At 52.5% G+C, this 14,153-nt stretch overlaps 1 long non-coding RNA gene across 3 annotated transcripts in view; it reads right to left on the bottom strand.

Moving 5' to 3' along the window:
• Positions 1–14,153, bottom strand: part of LOC140713207 (uncharacterized) — a 143,937-nt gene that overhangs the window by 27,037 nt on the left and 102,747 nt on the right. The window lies entirely within an intron of this gene.

The raw sequence follows: 14,153 nt of genomic DNA, 5'->3' as shown, positions 1-14,153 counted from the left end.
TCACGCCCTCATGAGACCCTGTGCTTGGGAAGCACCAGCGAGGCCACGTGGCTGGCCTCTTCCTGCTTTAAATCAAGTGGAACCAGACGCTGTGATGACACACAGGGACTATGACAAACCCTGGAGGTTCTAACTGAGAAAACAATGACATGTGTGAGTTCCTATGACAACGTCTCAAAACAATGGAAGGAGGGTACCGTTTGCAGATAAGACAACTTCTGAAGTCTATTCAAGTGTTACCTCTTGGGAAAATAGGGAAGACTCATTTTCTCCATAGACAGCGCACACACAGCACTTTGCCACACATAATACAAGGCGGTTTATGGCAGTGGCCGCATATTTTCACGTGTATCACCTTTTGGGCATCTTCTAGGTTTGCTAGAGCCGGCGGCTACTTTTATTCCCCACAAAACACACAGAAATGCATGAGCATTATCTCCTCTCATGGAGCATCTACACTAATAGGAAGAAGAATGTCGTGCTCCAAGTGTACCTGCAAACACGGTTTTCTTCTGAAAACCCAAGTGCATGCAAAGCAAACACGGCATATCACTAAAGCGCACAGGAGAGCAGAGCACCTCTGAGTAGAAAGCATGTAAAGGATAGCTAGTTGGGAACATTATTTTAAAACGTTTCTATGGATATGAGTTATCCCAGGGAGCCCGTTTGGTACCTGCATTCAAAGGCAATTCATTATTCGACATCCAACCTTTAACAGAAGGTTCACAGTAAGATCCCCGGAAACGGCATTCCCCTGGTGACTTTTCAATGCTCAGATTTCAGTATCGATACAGCTTGGTAAGCAGTCAGGAGAGGGGCGGCTCAGAGGCTGAAAGCACACAGGTCAGGGCCCTCCTGTGTCCGACAGCCTCACCTGGGCCTCGCTTTCTGCACTGCCCAGGGCTGCTCATGAGATTGTGCCGAAACGGATCTGTGCACGCCAAACAGCTCTCAGCAGGGGCTCAACAGCCAGAAGCCGTTCCACCACACCGTCATCCCCCTTCTAACCAGAGAACACCCGATACAGAAACAGGAGAAAGAGGTATTAAGTGAGTTGGCAAAGCCAAAATCCACCCGGATCTACCACTCCAAAACAAACATACACCACACTGCCCAATATTGATGGGAGCCAAAAACATGGAAGTCCTGAGAGCCCACACTGACCACAGCCAGACACCACTTCTGCAAGAACCAAGCACGCGCCTAGAGATCGCCCGTGATGACCCAGGAGAGCAGCTTGGAGCAGAGACAAACGTGAAGGAGAGGCACAGGGGCCAGGGTGCTGGGTGTGCCCGTCTGTGTGACCTCACTGAGATTGCTGACCTCTGGCCCTTGGTGTCCGTCCTGTGGAGGAGGTAGCCCCCAAATCCCTGCCTCCCTTCAGCGCTGACGGAGGCTGCCCTGAAGCCTCCCCAGGGCTGAGACCGCTTCGAAATCCTGTCAACTGCACACCCACATAAGCACACAAATAAACAAAGTGTCAAGTACGCAGACAGGAAAAGAAAAGTATGCCAATCCTCCCCTATCCAACAGGCATTGAAAAAGGAACAGGAAAATTGTGGTAGTCTTGAAACCACCACCAGCTATCACGTCCTGTTGAGATGTTTTAGCCAATCAGGAACATCTCTTTACCAAGCACCTGTGTGTTTAGGAAGTCCGTTGACAGATTCCAAACAACCTCGGAGCCTGCGACCTGACCCCCATTCTACGCGCATCACCTCTCCGGCGGAACAAGCCCTGGACACCCTTCAGATGGCGAGGAACAGGAACAAGGGTAGCTTTCCCTGACCACCACCAAACAAGCTCGACCCCGAGGAGCCCGGAGAACAGCGACGTTTGCTTAGACGCTTTCCCACTGACCTTGTCAGAGCGAACGTTCCCATCCCACGCCACCCAGTGTTTGACTCTCCCTGGGATGCCAGCAGCCGCCAACCCTCACAACTCACAAGCTGGAAACAGAGGCCAAGCTGACAGGAGGGAGGCCTCTCTCCATCCCCTACTGAATTCGCTCAGGACACGGAGGTTCCCAAACACACACGGCCCCGGGTATTCCACACCTGGAGAACATTCTAACAACAGACGCTGCAAAGACGTTCCCCCTAAAGAGAAACTCTGTTTCTAACTTCCCTTAGGGAAAAATAGGAGGCCCAGAACTTTCCAGAAAATCAAGCCTGGGAGGAAGCCCCTCACCTCTGGCACTTCCTAAACCTGCCTTCCCGCAGGTGCTCAGGGATGTCCCCGCGCCAGCCCCGTCCACCCAGGACGGCAGCAGGGCTCAGGCAGCCAGCACCTGGGCAGCAGGCGAAGCAACCCCAGGGTGAAAACGTCATCCCAGGCACCACTTCCCGGAGCCCCTCAGCAAGAAAAACAGAGGCGGGACCAGAACCGAGGGCTGACTCGAGGCTGGGGAGCCACAGACCCGCACAGCTCAATCATCGGACACGCTCTGCTGTGGACAGAGGAGCCCAGCCCAGGGAGAGGCCAGCACAGAGATCCTCGTGCCGGCTCCACGGGCCAGCGTCCCCCAGGGCTGCAAGTTTGCGATCACAGCTTCAGAATCGGGTTCCAGAATCTTCCGGAATCAAAGACACACCCAACTGTAAAGCTGCCAGGACAGCAGGGCCCAGGAGCAGGCTCAGGGGAGGAGCAGGTAGAAACCCCACACACAGCACACACGTGTGCATGCTTACTCCACACATGCCACCCCTTCACCCGATACTATACACGCAAACGCCTCTATGCACTCCATACACACCCTCAAATACACTCACCAAATGTGATGCGTGTACACACTCCACACACCCTCCAACATACACGACACACGCATGAACACGCTCACTCCACACACACCTGCTAAATACACTCACCACACACGCACAAACGTGACACACGTGCACACTCATTCCAGACCTCACGCCCCTCACCAAGTACACAGGTGCACACATCCCCAAGTCCAGCACCTGCAGACTCCACAAGCTTTGGTTTCCCCCACTGTTTCTCTCATCACATGAGATCCACACACACACACGTGTCATTTACTGACATCTAACACCCGGGGAGGCCCTTAGACAGAACTGCAGTCACAAGTCGGCTTCATTCAGGCATTCATCACCAGCCCCCGGAAGCCACCTCTCCTGTCCCCACGGGGAGGGGGGGCCGAGACCGCAGGCGTCGCTGGGCTTACAGATCCCCAGGCTGGCAACCCAGCGAAATCAGGAGGGCTCGGCCACGGCCCTGGAGGGAGACGGGTACTGGCTCAGGTATGCGGCACACGGGTCCTCATTTCCATGCGGCGTCACCTACGACAGCGTCGGGTGAAAGCCAGTGGGGCTTGGCATTCCTGGGATAGACGGTCCTGGAATTACAAGGGAAGCTTTTTCACTTCTCCCCTCTGAACACATGAGGTCCATGGTCCCCGCTCACATCTAACCCTGGGAATCGGAATCGGTGACTCCTTGTCCACCTGAGGACCACCCAAGAGGATCCACACACCTGCTGCAACAGCAGCACTGCACCTGGTCCGCAGGGTAGCAAAGCAAATCCCACCTTTTGACGAAAACTGGATTACCCCGACACTGGCAGCCTGCAGTGTGTATATAGCGTCAGGCCCCCACATCTGCGGCGCCACCTGCAAGAGGAACACAAACCCTTAGTCCCGGGTTCTCACGATGGCCTGTGAGGTGGATGCTGGCACCTTCTCTCCTCCCAGTGGAGAGGAGAGAAGGCCAGGGCCAGAGCTGGCGTGTCAGGAGGGTCAGGGTTCAAAAACCCCATCATCCACCTCACACAGCAGCCCTGACCGTTCAAGTGACTTCTATCATCAGCCTGAAAATGGACCACAGTTACCAGTAATTCTGAGTGCTGTTCCTTCTGACGTCAGACATTTCGCTAGAAAGATTTTGCCAGATCTGCTTTCAAAATCCTATGCTATGAAATGTCTAACGAAAATCTGAGCTGTGAAATAAAGCACACATTTCAATGAATCCCAAAATGACTATCCCGAAGGAAGTTGTAACTTGAAGTGAAAAATACCCTCTAAAAGACATCAGCCAGAATTACCTGCCATCATTACTGATCCCATATGATTAATGAATTCTACAGCATCCTCTCAGATATAAACTTAAAACCATGAGCTGAATGCACATGTTAGCACAACCAAAGTTCTGCTTTCATAAGCAGCACAGGCGTCTCTGGAGAGGATTTTAATTGGGACTACAATGCGCACGGTGGTGGTAAGAGGTTTCATGCCGGCTGTTCTCCAAGGTGCAACACAGAAACACCACTAACCTCGAAGACACCTTTGTAACGGAGATGATGAGAGACGATGTGGACAGAATACTGGAAATATTTGAAAAGGAGAAACAATGCAAGGAAAGAATCTTATCAGTTACCCTTTAACACGCTTAGAAAAAACCGATTTCTCTTTTGGGATGATTAAAGAAGAAAACGACATTTCTGGATTTTTCTTTTTCTTGTCTTTTTTTTACATTTTCCTTTCTGAGACAGGGTCTTGGCTCTGTCACCAAGACTGGAGTACAGTGGAGCAATCACAGCTCACCGTAGCCTTAAGTGTTCTTCCCACCTCGGACTCCAGAGTAGCAGGGACCACAGGCACGCACCACCATACTCAGCTAATTTTTCTGTTGTGAGAGAGATGGGGTGTCTTGCTCTGTTGTCCAGGCTGCTCTTGAACTCCTTGGCCTCACAAAGTGCTGCGATTACATTACAGGCATAAGCCAGCGTGCCCAACCAACCTTTTTCTTAATTCTATAACAATTACGCCGCATTCAGAGGAAGGATAACTATTAGTGAGAAGAGACTTGGCGAAGCAATATGTTGATACGAAAACAAAATGGTAACAATTCCTCCTTGTGACATTTGAGTTTGAAACTGTTAACATACCAAGCAAAAATGATAGCTCAAATCAGGTTTTACAAAGAAGTCCAATAGATGATGATTCCAATTGTATGTTTGTTTCTAGATCTGAGAAAGTCAGTCATAGCCAACTTCTACAGTTTTGTTGCCATAGACCCAAGATTAAATCACAATGTGCGTGCGAACGTGCCCCAGGGTGCGGCAGGGAACCCCACGCCCACCAAGCACGCATATGCAGAAATATTTTGCCCAAATCTATTTTCCAACATAGAATTAAAGAGGTCCCAGATATACTTCTCTCTCTCCCCACCAAGTATGTGAGGTCAAGTTTATCCTAGTATTCGATAAAAAGGCTCATGTGAAAAAGGGAACAGCAACGCTCAGGCGACCCACGCAGGCCCCGGCAGACGCTCTATAGCAGAAGGGACGCGGCACCGGCAGGGCTGTGGGTGCACCTGCACCCTCGCTAACCTCATGGTGCAAGCACCCGAGGCTCTACAGATTCCACTCCCAGAGTTAGTGGGAAACTCCATCCTAGCACCGGGATGCTCTGCGTTGCTAGATGTACCTGCTTTAAGATATGCATGAACTGTCCTTACTCTACACACGAGACTCACTAGGAGATACTTTCAGATTTATCGGAAAAGAGACATTCCAGCAAATGCATTTCTGTAAGATTCCCTACCTCTTTTCACTGGGGGGGGAGGTGGGGGAGGGGGGAGGGGGAAAAGGTAACTTGCCTCCAAGGGTTGGAGACAAAGCCGTTACTGCAAGACAAGAGTGCTGCGCACCCCGGGAACCGCTGCGCCACGAGGCACGAGGCACGAGGCACGGCCGTGCATCCCGGACGCAGGAGTAGCACACGAGGCTAGCACAGGTTGACGCCAGCCCTCTCCAGAAGCAGGCCTGTCCCTTCCTCCTCCCCCTCAGCCCCCAGCTCCCTCCAGGCCTCAGTGGCTGCTGACAGGGCAGAGGCCACAACTAGAGGAGGCTCTCAACTCCACCAGGGACAGGAGCCCCGGACGCTGGGGACTCCGCTGCTGCCCTCCGCGCCCACCTCCCTCTGCTCCGCCCTATCTCAGGAGCCAGGCGTGGCCACTTTGACCCTCTCCTTCCCTTCTGTGGCTACTACAAAAACCAGTCCAGCGAGTCCAGGCTGCCTCGCACGCCACGGATGCCCGGCACAGGCCACAAGTCCTCATCCAAGCTCCTGGGGCAAGAAGGCTCTTGCAGTATTTCGCTTTCTGGTTGAGCATCCCCAGCCTGAAATCCAAAGTGCTCCGAAGAGCATTTCCTGCGAGTGTCATATGAGGGAGAGCTCGGAGTGTTTCAGGTTTCAGAGCATTTTGGAGTAGGGACGCTCAGCCTGAATTTGAACGTCTTTTCAAGGAGGCCACACACTGAAGCCCCCGATGTCCGCCCCACACAATCCCAGCACACCCTCTGAAGTCCCCAGCAACAAGATTTTCTTTCTTCAAAAAAAATAAAAAATAAATAAATAAATAAAAAACCCCAAGTCACATAAACTCACACGCAACCACTGAAGGGGGTTGTGGACACCTGCACAGACTGGATGAAATGGAACTGTCACATCTTTACCAGGGTAATTTCAAGTCATTCCTCAAAACACACACCTGTTTTACTGAGCTGCATTTTAAGGTGAACACACACAAATCATTTCGGGGAAACAAATGTCACTTTGGGCCGTGTGTGGTTTCTTGACTCCTGGGAATAACTCAGCGTTCACACCCTCACTTCTGGATAAGGGAGAAGATGCAAAGAAATCTGTTAAAACAAAGACATGGAAACAAGTTTAAGAAGGGTTTGAAAGGTTCCTCCTGTCCCCCTGGAGGGGAGAGGAGGACGCCTGGAAGGCTTACGGGGGACAGGAGCACAGCCTCCTCGGTGTGCCATGGACGTCGCCTCGCTGAGGGGAGAGGACGATGCCTGGAAGGCTCACGGGGGTGGGAGCACAGCCTCCTCAGTGCTTTCTACACTCAGCAGCTTCAGAGATTCCCGTAGAAGCAGAACGCGTGAGAACCGAGTCCGGAACACACCCCAAGGAAAGGGGATGAGGGGTCAACAAAAGCATTCGCTCATTACCAAGGAGCACGGGCATGACGCCGCTTCAAAGAACGTGTGAAAAAGTCACGCACGGGTGTTTCAGAAAATAAGGGTAGCGTGAGATTGCTCGATCAGTTCAAACAGGCTGCCATCCCCCAGGCCATGAAGCCCCTGAGATGAGCCTCTCACAGTGAACAGAAGTCACTCGCACCTCTGCCAGAGAAAGTCCTACAAGCCGACACGTGACCTCACGAAACCTGGCCTACAGCCCGTCGACCACAGTGAGTCTGACACGGTACATCCCTCCAGATGGTTAAGGACCCCAGCCTTCTCGGCACCAGGGATGGGTATCGCGGAAGACAATTTTTCTGAGGGGTGGTTTTGAAATGCAACTGTTCCACCTCAGGTCAGGCATTGGATCCTCATAAGGAGCACCTCCGAGATCCCTTCACATGCCGTTTACAATAGGGTCCCAGCGCCTAGGAGAATCTAAATGCTGCCGCTGATCCAAGAGGAGGCAGAGCTCAGGCGGTCATGCTCACTTCGCCCGCCACTCACCTCCGGCTATGACCCCGGTCCCTAACAGACCATGGACCAGCACCAGTCTGCAGTCCAGGACTAAGCCCTACTGGCCAGCACACACACACCAGCCCAGGTGGAGACACTACTCGTGACCCTGGCTGGGCAGGAAGGAAGCCTGAGGGCCATTTCCTGACCAGGATGCCACACCCCCGACCCAAATACAGAGGTTCCCCATAAAAACCCACTGTACACTCACCAGAAAACAGAGCCACACCTGGGCAACACAACAAGACCCCCCCATCCCTGCAACAAAGAAAAGAAAAATTAGCCAGGCATGCTGGTGCGCGCCCCAGGTCCCAGCTGCTCGGGTGACTGAGGGGGGAGGATCGCCTGAGCCAGGGATCACGCCACCGCATGCCAGCCTGGGTGACAGAGCAAGACCCTGTCTCGGAAAATATAAATAAACTAAAAACCAACAGAAACTGGGTGCATGTAGGGTGGAAGAAACGCCGCAGGAGACTAGCGAACGGCACCACAGGGTTTCTATCAGGAAGAACAGCACGTCTCCCAACCAAGTGCTCACGCCCTCATGAGACCCTGTGCTTGGGAAGCACCAGCGAGGCCACGTGGCTGGCCTCTTCCTGCTTTAAATCAAGTGGAACCAGACGCTGTGATGACACACAGGGACTATGACAAACCCTGGAGGTTCTAACTGAGAAAACAATGACATGTGTGAGTTCCTATGACAACGTCTCAAAACAATGGAAGGAGGGTACCGTTTGCAGATAAGACAACTTCTGAAGTCTATTCAAGTGTTACCTCTTGGGAAAATAGGGAAGACTCATTTTCTCCATAGACAGCGCACACACAGCACTTTGCCACACATAATACAAGGCGGTTTATGGCAGTGGCCGCATATTTTCACGTGTATCACCTTTTGGGCATCTTCTAGGTTTGCTAGAGCCGGCGGCTACTTTTATTCCCCACAAAACACACAGAAATGCATGAGCATTATCTCCTCTCATGGAGCATCTACACTAATAGGAAGAAGAATGTCGTGCTCCAAGTGTACCTGCAAACACGGTTTTCTTCTGAAAACCCAAGTGCATGCAAAGCAAACACGGCATATCACTAAAGCGCACAGGAGAGCAGAGCACCTCTGAGTAGAAAGCATGTAAAGGATAGCTAGTTGGGAACATTATTTTAAAACGTTTCTATGGATATGAGTTATCCCAGGGAGCCCGTTTGGTACCTGCATTCAAAGGCAATTCATTATTCGACATCCAACCTTTAACAGAAGGTTCACAGTAAGATCCCCGGAAACGGCATTCCCCTGGTGACTTTTCAATGCTCAGATTTCAGTATCGATACAGCTTGGTAAGCAGTCAGGAGAGGGGCGGCTCAGAGGCTGAAAGCACACAGGTCAGGGCCCTCCTGTGTCCGACAGCCTCACCTGGGCCTCGCTTTCTGCACTGCCCAGGGCTGCTCATGAGATTGTGCCGAAACGGATCTGTGCACGCCAAACAGCTCTCAGCAGGGGCTCAACAGCCAGAAGCCGTTCCACCACACCGTCATCCCCCTTCTAACCAGAGAACACCCGATACAGAAACAGGAGAAAGAGGTATTAAGTGAGTTGGCAAAGCCAAAATCCACCCGGATCTACCACTCCAAAACAAACATACACCACACTGCCCAATATTGATGGGAGCCAAAAACATGGAAGTCCTGAGAGCCCACACTGACCACAGCCAGACACCACTTCTGCAAGAACCAAGCACGCGCCTAGAGATCGCCCGTGATGACCCAGGAGAGCAGCTTGGAGCAGAGACAAACGTGAAGGAGAGGCACAGGGGCCAGGGTGCTGGGTGTGCCCGTCTGTGTGACCTCACTGAGATTGCTGACCTCTGGCCCTTGGTGTCCGTCCTGTGGAGGAGGTAGCCCCCAAATCCCTGCCTCCCTTCAGCGCTGACGGAGGCTGCCCTGAAGCCTCCCCAGGGCTGAGACCGCTTCGAAATCCTGTCAACTGCACACCCACATAAGCACACAAATAAACAAAGTGTCAAGTACGCAGACAGGAAAAGAAAAGTATGCCAATCCTCCCCTATCCAACAGGCATTGAAAAAGGAACAGGAAAATTGTGGTAGTCTTGAAACCACCACCAGCTATCACGTCCTGTTGAGATGTTTTAGCCAATCAGGAACATCTCTTTACCAAGCACCTGTGTGTTTAGGAAGTCCGTTGACAGATTCCAAACAACCTCGGAGCCTGCGACCTGACCCCCATTCTACGCGCATCACCTCTCCGGCGGAACAAGCCCTGGACACCATTCAGATGGCGAGGAACAGGAACAAGGGTAGCTTGCCCTCACCACCACCAAACAAGCTCGACCCCGAGGAGCCCGGAGAACAGCGACGTTTGCTTAGACGCTTTCCCACTGACCTTGTCAGAGCGAACGTTCCCATCCCACGCCACCCAGTGTTTGACTCTCCCTGGGATGCCAGCAGCCGCCAACCCTCACAACTCACAAGCTGGAAACAGAGGCCAAGCTGACAGGAGGGAGGCCTCTCTCCATCCCCTACTGAATTCGCTCAGGACACGGAGGTTCCCAAACACACACGGCCCCGGGTATTCCACACCTGGAGAACATTCTAACAACAGACGCTGCAAAGACGTTCCCCCTAAAGAGAAACTCTGTTTCTAACTTCCCTTAGGGAAAAATAGGAGGCCCAGAACTTTCCAGAAAATCAAGCCTGGGAGGAAGCCCCTCACCTCTGGCACTTCCTAAACCTGCCTTCCCGCAGGTGCTCAGGGATGTCCCCGCGCCAGCCCCGTCCACCCAGGACGGCAGCAGGGCTCAGGCAGCCAGCACCTGGGCAGCAGGCGAAGCAACCCCAGGGTGAAAACGTCATCCCAGGCACCACTTCCCGGAGCCCCTCAGCAAGAAAAACAGAGGCGGGACCAGAACCGAGGGCTGACTCGAGGCTGGGGAGCCACAGACCCGCACAGCTCAATCATCGGACACGCTCTGCTGTGGACAGAGGAGCCCAGCCCAGGGAGAGGCCAGCACAGAGATCCTCGTGCCGGCTCCACGGGCCAGCGTCCCCCAGGGCTGCAAGTTTGCGATCACAGCTTCAGAATCGGGTTCCAGAATCTTCCGGAATCAAAGACACACCCAACTGTAAAGCTGCCAGGACAGCAGGGCCCAGGAGCAGGCTCAGGGGAGGAGCAGGTAGAAACCCCACACACAGCACACACGTGTGCATGCTTACTCCACACATGCCACCCCTTCACCCGATACTATACACGCAAACGCCTCTATGCACTCCATACACACCCTCAAATACACTCACCAAATGTGATGCGTGTACACACTCCACACACCCTCCAACATACACGACACACGCATGAACACGCTCACTCCACACACACCTGCTAAATACACTCACCACACACGCACAAACGTGACACACGTGCACACTCATTCCAGACCTCACGCCCCTCACCAAGTACACAGGTGCACACATCCCCAAGTCCAGCACCTGCAGACTCCACAAGCTTTGGTTTCCCCCACTGTTTCTCTCATCACATGAGATCCACACACACACACGTGTCATTTACTGACATCTAACACCCGGGGAGGCCCTTAGACAGAACTGCAGTCACAAGTCGGCTTCATTCAGGCATTCATCACCAGCCCCCGGAAGCCACCTCTCCTGTCCCCACGGGGAGGGGGGGCCGAGACCGCAGGCGTCGCTGGGCTTACAGATCCCCAGGCTGGCAACCCAGCGAAATCAGGAGGGCTCGGCCACGGCCCTGGAGGGAGACGGGTACTGGCTCAGGTATGCGGCACACGGGTCCTCATTTCCATGCGGCGTCACCTACGACAGCGTCGGGTGAAAGCCAGTGGGGCTTGGCATTCCTGGGATAGACGGTCCTGGAATTACAAGGGAAGCTTTTTCACTTCTCCCCTCTGAACACATGAGGTCCATGGTCCCCGCTCACATCTAACCCTGGGAATCGGAATCGGTGACTCCTTGTCCACCTGAGGACCACCCAAGAGGATCCACACACCTGCTGCAACAGCAGCACTGCACCTGGTCCGCAGGGTAGCAAAGCAAATCCCACCTTTTGACGAAAACTGGATTACCCCGACACTGGCAGCCTGCAGTGTGTATATAGCGTCAGGCCCCCACATCTGCGGCGCCACCTGCAAGAGGAACACAAACCCTTAGTCCCGGGTTCTCACGATGGCCTGTGAGGTGGATGCTGGCACCTTCTCTCCTCCCAGTGGAGAGGAGAGAAGGCCAGGGCCAGAGCTGGCGTGTCAGGAGGGTCAGGGTTCAAAAACCCCATCATCCACCTCACACAGCAGCCCTGACCGTTCAAGTGACTTCTATCATCAGCCTGAAAATGGACCACAGTTACCAGTAATTCTGAGTGCTGTTCCTTCTGACGTCAGACATTTCGCTAGAAAGATTTTGCCAGATCTGCTTTCAAAATCCTATGCTATGAAATGTCTAACGAAAATCTGAGCTGTGAAATAAAGCACACATTTCAATGAATCCCAAAATGACTATCCCGAAGGAAGTTGTAACTTGAAGTGAAAAATACCCTCTAAAAGACATCAGCCAGAATTACCTGCCATCATTACTGATCCCATATGATTAATGAATTCTACAGCATCCTCTCAGATATAAACTTAAAACCATGAGCTGAATGCACATGTTAGCACAACCAAAGTTCTGCTTTCATAAGCAGCACAGGCGTCTCTGGAGAGGATTTTAATTGGGACTACAATGCGCACGGTGGTGGTAAGAGGTTTCATGCCGGCTGTTCTCCAAGGTGCAACACAGAAACACCACTAACCTCGAAGACACCTTTGTAACGGAGATGATGAGAGACGATGTGGACAGAATACTGGAAATATTTGAAAAGGAGAAACAATGCAAGGAAAGAATCTTATCAGTTACCCTTTAACACGCTTAGAAAAAACCGATTTCTCTTTTGGGATGATTAAAGAAGAAAACGACATTTCTGGATTTTTCTTTTTCTTGTCTTTTTTTTACATTTTCCTTTCTGAGACAGGGTCTTGGCTCTGTCACCAAGACTGGAGTACAGTGGAGCAATCACAGCTCACCGTAGCCTTAAGTGTTCTTCCCACCTCGGACTCCAGAGTAGCAGGGACCACAGGCACGCACCACCATACTCAGCTAATTTTTCTGTTGTGAGAGAGATGGGGTGTCTTGCTCTGTTGTCCAGGCTGCTCTTGAACTCCTTGGCCTCACAAAGTGCTGCGATTACATTACAGGCATAAGCCAGCGTGCCCAACCAACCTTTTTCTTAATTCTATAACAATTACGCCGCATTCAGAGGAAGGATAACTATTAGTGAGAAGAGACTTGGCGAAGCAATATGTTGATACGAAAACAAAATGGTAACAATTCCTCCTTGTGACATTTGAGTTTGAAACTGTTAACATACCAAGCAAAAATGATAGCTCAAATCAGGTTTTACAAAGAAGTCCAATAGATGATGATTCCAATTGTATGTTTGTTTCTAGATCTGAGAAAGTCAGTCATAGCCAACTTCTACAGTTTTGTTGCCATAGACCCAAGATTAAATCACAATGTGCGTGCGAACGTGCCCCAGGGTGCGGCAGGGAACCCCACGCCCACCAAGCACGCATATGCAGAAATATTTTGCCCAAATCTATTTTCCAACATAGAATTAAAGAGGTCCCAGATATACTTCTCTCTCTCCCCACCAAGTATGTGAGGTCAAGTTTATCCTAGTATTCGATAAAAAGGCTCATGTGAAAAAGGGAACAGCAACGCTCAGGCGACCCACGCAGGCCCCGGCAGACGCTCTATAGCAGAAGGGACGCGGCACCGGCAGGGCTGTGGGTGCACCTGCACCCTCGCTAACCTCATGGTGCAAGCACCCGAGGCTCTACAGATTCCACTCCCAGAGTTAGTGGGAAACTCCATCCTAGCACCGGGATGCTCTGCGTTGCTAGATGTACCTGCTTTAAGATATGCATGAACTGTCCTTACTCTACACACGAGACTCACTAGGAGATACTTTCAGATTTATCGGAAAAGAGACATTCCAGCAAATGCATTTCTGTAAGATTCCCTACCTCTTTTCACTGGGGGGGGAGGTGGGGGAGGGGGGAGGGGGAAAAGGTAACTTGCCTCCAAGGGTTGGAGACAAAGCCGTTACTGCAAGACAAGAGTGCTGCGCACCCCGGGAACCGCTGCGCCACGAGGCACGAGGCACGAGGCACGGCCGTGCATCCCGGACGCAGGAGTAGCACACGAGGCTAGCACAGGTTGACGCCAGCCCTCTCCAGAAGCAGGCCTGTCCCTTCCTCCTCCCCCTCAGCCCCCAGCTCCCTCCAGGCCTCAGTGGCTGCTGACAGGGCAGAGGCCACAACTAGAGGAGGCTCTCAACTCCACCAGGGACAGGAGCCCCGGACGCTGGGGACTCCGCTGCTGCCCTCCGCGCCCACCTCCCTCTGCTCCGCCCTATCTCAGGAGCCAGGCGTGGCCACTTTGACCCTCTCCTTCCCTTCTGTGGCTACTACAAAAACCAGTCCAGCGAGTCCAGGCTGCCTCGCACGCCACGGATGCCCGGCACAGGCCACAAGTCCTCATCCAAGCTCCTGGGGCAAGAAGGCTCTTGCAGTATTT

Source organism: Chlorocebus sabaeus, chromosome 13, assembly GCF_047675955.1.
Source record: "Chlorocebus sabaeus isolate Y175 chromosome 13, mChlSab1.0.hap1, whole genome shotgun sequence".
Taxonomy (NCBI): Eukaryota; Metazoa; Chordata; class Mammalia; order Primates; family Cercopithecidae; genus Chlorocebus; species Chlorocebus sabaeus.
The sequence above is the reverse complement of the archived record's forward strand: the minus strand, read 5'-3'. Positions and strand labels throughout refer to the sequence as shown.